We start from the raw sequence: 7,307 nt of genomic DNA, 5'->3' as shown, positions 1-7,307 counted from the left end.
TGAACTACTAATAGAGTACTCTCCTTAGGGTTGGGAGGATCCACAACTCTTTAAGTTCCAAGCCAAAGACATGGATAGTTGTTTAAAAGTGGTCCTTGGCCTGAGATACTAAAAAAGTACTTTGCCTGATCTAAGTAGGAATTACACAAATTAGATTATATAGACTAAATTGAAAAGGAGAATAAATGAGAGACCAAACTAAATTGAAAATAAAATTAAAACAAAATTGTTAACAACACACTCTTAACTATACTATTTTAAACATACTATATCTATTATATATTAACTAAATTTATTAAAAATTACAAAAAAGTTACGGGTCTCATTTCTTAATTATTTAATAAATCTCACTTACAATTTTAGCTTTTTTGATAAATTTTAAAAGCAATAAAAAATGTTATAAAATGGGTTCCTAACTTTCTTTAATTGTGTAACAAACTTACACAGCAGGCTTGTATACAAATACACATGTTACAAAACTTATGGAATAATACAATCATCACCTCTCTTAAAAATATCACATCCTCACCTACAACAGTTGTTGCTATTGCTATTTCATATTAGTAATAGTGTTACAAGAATGAATTAATTCAATAAATTTATTTTTTTAATCCGTATGAATTAAAGATAGATATCATATTATTTATAATAATTCATAAATCTTATTTAGTTAACTGAATTAGACCTCATCAATTAATATACTCAAATTGACTTTGAAGAGTTGATTTTAAAGATGGATAATTTCAATTTGACTTATATATCTTGCTAATGAGTTAAGACAAATGTTACAGTTAAAAATGGTTTGCAAAGAGTTTGGAGTGAAAGATTGGTAGTGGGGAGAAAATAAGATTTTGGAAGGATGAATGGGTGGAGGGAGAAAAACTAGCGAATTTATTTCCTAGGTTGCTCCTTTTATGGGATCGAAAGGATAACATTATTGGTATCATGGGAGGCTGGAGGGATAATTTATGGTGTTGGGAGTTTAAATGGAGAAGAAGCATGCTTGAAAGGGAGATGATCCTATTCCAACAATTTTCAATGATTTTGGAAAGAGTGCATGCAGGTGAACACCTCGGAGATGATCCTAATATTGCTGGAAGGCCTTCCCGTTACTCGACCACCTAGGTTTATAAATTGATCCATGAGGAAGAAGTTATGGTGGAGACAACATGATATCTTCAAGGATTTATGGAAGGTTAATATTCCTAACAAGGCCTCTATGTTGTTGTGGAGAACCTTTAAGGTAGTAGCGGACCTACAGTCATGTGAGGGTGTGTACTTACACTCCTCATTTTTTTAAATTCACTAAATTTATAAATAAAATCTTATATTTTTATATTTTATTTTATTTATATTTATATAATTAAACCTACTGATTTTATATTTTATAATTTATATTTATTTACTTTAGGATCTTAGATCCGTCACTACTTTGGGGTTAAACTCCCAATAAAGGAAAATTAATTTGAGAAAACCCAACATCATCATCACGGACTCAGATTTCCATTGCCCAATCTGCCTTCAATATTGCCACTCCACTCAACATCTTTTTATCCTGTGATTTGGCCTCCAAAGTGTGGAATGAATGTTACGAATGTGAGGACATGGAACAGCATTAAAATGCTTCCACATGGTTGTAAGGAAACATTGCTTTGGGTTGTTTTCTTTTTACTTGGGTTATCTAATATTTATATCCACATTGATATAACTATAATATAACCTGACATAATCTAATGCAACCACGAATTTCATGAACACCATTATTGTTACGCATTTGATTTTGTTTTCATTTTTAAACCAATAAAATCAAAATCAAAATTTATTTTAAATCTGTCTAATTGATTAATCTAAGGATGAATAATAATAGTCTATAATGGACCACTAGTTTACCGAAGTAATGGCCCAAAGAAAAAGAGAACAAGCAACAATAATCTCCGGTTGTTTAACCAAAGCAAAACGCACAGCACCGAATCGTAGAAAAAAGAACAAATTAATTTTTCTGCTGTCCCTTTTTCAATTATCTGCTATTGTTCACTTAGTTTCGGATTTTCAAAGAATAACACGAGAATAACTAAAAAAGAAATAATAAAAAAACCAAGTCCAAAAAAGAAAATAATCTCTCTCTCTCACCAAATCACTGTCATTCGTTCAGAATACACCACACATGTTCCTCACCTTCCAGGTGTCCACGTTTCCGTGGGCCCCACGCGCCTTCCCATAATCACTATAAATACCCTCACTCTCTCCCTCTACTCTCACACAGAAAAGAAAAGAAGAAAAATCTCTCTCTAACACCTTCAAATCTTAAATTATTATTCACTTTCTCTCTCTCTCTCTCTCAGCATGGCATCTCAAGCAATCACCTTCAAGTCCTTCGCCACCGTTATCATCGTGGCGCTTTTCTTCGCCGCCGCCGCCTCCGCTCAGGATTTGTCTCCGGCGCCGGCACCGGGACCCGATGCCGGAGCAGCCGGATCCGTTTCGAGCTCGGTGGCCGTGATTGGAGCTTCGGTTGTGCTGTCAATGCTCGCCATCTTCAAGCACTGAATGTCACGATGCCGATTTTTTATTTTGCTGTGGATTTCGTGTGAGCGTTATTGATTCGTTCTACACATAGACGTTTATTGTTGTTGATTTATACTGTAATTCGTTACGGAGTGATGATTATTACACGTTGATGATTATTAAGAGAGAGAGAGATATTTTAATTATTTATGTATAAAATCATTTGTTATAGGTGTTAGTGAGAAATGAGATCCAAAAATTCTTGTATCCTTCTTCAATGATTATTATTTTGATTTCAGTCTCAGTCTCTAATGTAGTACATGTTTGCCAAATTTATGATTGATTAGCTTTTATTTCTGTTCCCCCCTTCATGTTACAGATAATATGTTGATTTTTTTAGTAATACTAGTTGGTTCTGATGTAATTCAAGTGAAATTGTGTGTGAAGAAGTCTTAGAAAGCTTTTTCAATCAATAATGAATTTTTGTTAGTTAACAGAAGAATTTATAGAATCGTTTGGGGTTTCTTTTCTCTATGGTATAAAGTGAAATTGATTTGGACATAATCTTGAGTGGCAAGACAAACTTTTGAACAATTGATTAATATTGACCTTTCCACTCCAACGGTTCGTAGATATAACTTTTGAACAATTTCTTAATATTGACTTTTCTTTTATTTACATAACCTACTAATTATAAATATTTTATATTCTTAATTTGCAATCAAGTCTATTAATAAATAGAGTAAATTATGTTTTTAGTTTTTGAACTTTTTTAAAATTTTATTTTAAGTTTTTGAATTAAATTTTGACTCCATCTCAAGTTGGCTGAGCAAAGAGGAGAGATTGTTGATGATTGACAAATTTTGGAGGCGTTGTTGGTAGCGGTGAAGTTGAGTCTATGAAGAGATGAACCATTTTTAGCGCACTACAAAAAAAAGTTTGTCTTCTATAAATTACAATTATTTTCTACACATTTTCATAATTTGAGAAAGTTTCATGATTTTTTCATTGTCAATACTATTAAAATTATTTTTCTCTATGTATGTAACCAAACAATCATTCAATCATTCATTTCCCATGCGATTCTGCATTATATTCTTCATGAAATTCATTGCAAAGAAATATCTTTCAGCTGTTGCAAGAAGGAAGGAGTATTTGATCATTCAGCAAGCCAAATATCCTTCAAGTGTAAAGTTATTATCAACCTCAATATTTAGCAAAAGAAAATCAATAGAATGCAATTGAACTAGGAAGCATTTTTTAAGTTTCTTTTCTCCCATCAAAACTCATCATTCTAATATGCATTCAAGTCTTAAGACCAAGGTAGTTAACAAGGGTCTAGCTCCTTTTTAGTATTGAAATTTTTTAGATGGAAAGAGAAATATTCAAGGTGTTTGTGGACTTCACCAATATGGTGGGACTTACAAATATCTTGAGTCTTTCTTATTGGGTTTTGGCTCCCTTCTTATGTGAAAAAAAACCTAAATAAATTGGCACATTATGTCTCACTTAACCTAATGGAGAGGGGTCACGTTAAGGTAAGAAGGGAGGCTCATTTTACTGAGTGAGATTGCAACAAACAATGAGAAAGTAGAGAAAAGGACAAAACATAAAGATTTTCTCACACCCACCAGACAACTGTTATTCGAATTGCAAGTGCAGATTCGTTAATCGTTTGGACAATAGATTTAGCATATGTGATGCTTCATTTTGTTTGGTTGGATTGATGTAACGAGGTCTAGAGAGGGAGATAGTTCTTTGCACTTTTCTTCTCTGTATATGGGGCTTTTCATCCTTTTGTTCCTTATTTGTAAGCATTGGTGCTTTACTTGATTTGTTTGATTGTATGAATGTTGTGCATACTTGTTGGAGACCTTCATGTACCATTTGTTGATCATAGTGAAGTTATTTCTTTGGTCTTACATAGAGGGGGTTTCCACATTAAAATTTGTGTGTCTCTAGCACATATTTTGTGGTTTTGGTTTTTCTCTATTTTTATTAGCACTCATCGCAGATTCTTGCGAGTTTGGGGGAATATTGATTTTGCTGCTTATTGTTCTTTTATTTGAAATATCAACAATCACACTATTGTTTTTGGAAATCATATTTTTTATCACCAGTTTGAAGGATAAATTTTATTTTAAGTTCTTGAATTAAATTTTGACTTTGTCCCGAAACTTATGTCTCATTAATGATTTTAGCTACTAGAAATTGTTTTCCTAACATAAAATTGTACTCCCTATCTCCAAAATCAAATCTAGGAAAAAAAAATTCAAAGAAATGCATTATTCACACCAAGACAAGAAATCAACCAAAATCAAATCAAAGAAACAAATTATTCTCAAATCTTTGGTTTTGGGTTCAAATTTCCATGCACGTAACTAGATTTTTCCTTGTTTCCACAACTCGGTCAACCCTTTGCAAATGGCCTGAATCTTGTTGTCGATAGAGGAATGAATCAACATGAACTCCTTGACGTCTCCACCGACGAAGGAAACTTAGTGTTGGAGGTTGGGGAAGTTGAGCAACTTCCTCTAATACTACTTTTAACTCTAGACTTAGATCTGGGCTTGGATCTGACAGATCTAAGAAGCTTGTTGGAGGAAGTGAGACACACTACAATGAAGATCTCATACATAGTTAGAGCAAGGTCGAAATTGGATAGGCTGGCAACAAGTTGGCTGAGCAAAGAGGATAGATTATTGATTATGACAAATTTTGGAGGCATTATTGGTAGCAGTGACATTGAGTCTATGAAGAGATGAACCATTGCGAGCATTAACGAATCCATAAATTTTTCTTAGTGAGAGAAAGAAATAATTTATAATATTTTCACAAAAGTAAAATATCAAAAGATATTACAAAATATATAATATTGTGATAAAAGAAATCTAAAGTATTTAAGTTTCTACAAATTACAATTGTCTTTTATGGATTTTCATAATTTGAAAATGTTCTATGATTTTTTCATTGTCAATACTATCAAAAATATTTCTCTCTATGTATGTAACCAAACAATCATTCAACCATTCATCCCCCATGCGATTCTATATTATATTTTTTTATGAAATTCATTGCATAGAAACATCTTTCAACTGTTGCAGTTGCCACAGTCAAAATCAAAGCTAACTTCATGAACAAGTATACCATTGGATACACAATATGTTTTTTAGTTTTCACCAACATTTGAGAAAGATCAACAATCCTTTTTAACTTTAAAAACTGATCATCAGACTGAGCATCTCTAACAAAAATTTTAAGTTGACTTTCAAGTCACATAAGTTCCACACAAGAAAATTCTTATGGATAAAACTTAGCCAAACAAATTAACTTTTCCTTATCAAATGCAAAATGACTCTAATGGTGTTGTGGAATCCCTTTTTTTTTAAAAAAAAAACATTTTCAGCACACTACAAAAAAAAAAGCTAAAAAACAAAATAAAGCTAATCTCTCTATTGCTTACAAATAAAACCCCCTACACTATGTTAAATCTCATCAATAATTTATATTAAAAATTTGAAAAGAGTAAAAGACCTTTTTTTTTTATATAAAAGTCTTACCGCTATTTCACAAAGACCACAACTCCACAATGCTACAAATGCACCCAACACACACATCCACGAGTGAGATCACTGTGATTCCATGAACATGAATAATTGAATAAGTTTAAGGATTAAATCTAATTATATTTAGGAAAAATGAATAAAAAAGTGTAAGTGAGTGACTGAGTGATTTAGGGTGAGGGATAGTAATGTTTGGTCATTTTGAGAATTGGGAGGGTTAGAAGGAGTAAGAGACGATTCATTTAGTGTGTAAGATGTAATGCCCTTCATTGAAATAATCAACATTAAAACATCATTAAGTATAAATTCTTTATATCAAGAACACAATAAAAGAAAAATGCTCCTAAAAGAATTATACCATGCAAGTTTTGAAAAGGTATAATCTTGAAACAAGTAATTCAAGTTCTTCATTATTTTTGTTTCAATAGAATTTCTCCGCTTTCTTTCTTCTCCTCAATCTTTGAGCAACCCACTAATGTCAAAAGAGACTAATTATTCATGTAAGCCTAGGAAAAAGAACTGTCTATCCTTATATAAGCATTGTACGTAATTTGAAATGATCTTTTTAGACTTGTTTAACCAATATTTCTTTATCTCTTATTTTTATAATCTTTATCCAATCTAATATATTACTATACTAATATATTTTCAAAAAATATAACAATTTAATATATTCAAATAATTTAATCTATTTTTTCCTTTACTAAAATATATATTTAGATAATCTTTATCTAAATAACTATTAGATTATTTTTGGGATGTTACATGAAAAACGATGTGTTTTATGTAATGTGTGATGTATTTTTTTTGTTACTGCAACAATAATGAAAATTGGGCTTAATGGTTTGGGCTTAAGCATGTAATTTTTATATTGAATGTATTATGTTTGTTTGGATTTTGGATTAAAAAAATCCAATGGAGACAATATATAATTTATGAGGGCAAATATTTTTTATATACATTATCAAACAAAAAAAATCTTGTGGGGCAATTATAAGGTGCATCCGCCAATGATCGGGAGAATAAGAGAAAGAAAGAAAGGGACCCATCATTCAAACCCCGACCACCACTTACCAATGAATATATAGATTAATTGGCATAATATTATTCTGCACTTAAATAATTTAATGTTATGAATATTTTTTTTAATAAAATTTAAATTGATGATATTATTATTTTAAATTAATTAAGTAAATTACTTTTATTGATATTGACAAATTAAGTATTTGTTTCTTTTAG

This window comes from Glycine soja, chromosome 15 (assembly GCF_004193775.1).
Source record: "Glycine soja cultivar W05 chromosome 15, ASM419377v2, whole genome shotgun sequence".
NCBI classification, from domain to species: domain Eukaryota; kingdom Viridiplantae; phylum Streptophyta; class Magnoliopsida; order Fabales; family Fabaceae; genus Glycine; species Glycine soja.
The sequence above is the reverse complement of the archived record's forward strand: the minus strand, read 5'-3'. Positions refer to the sequence as shown.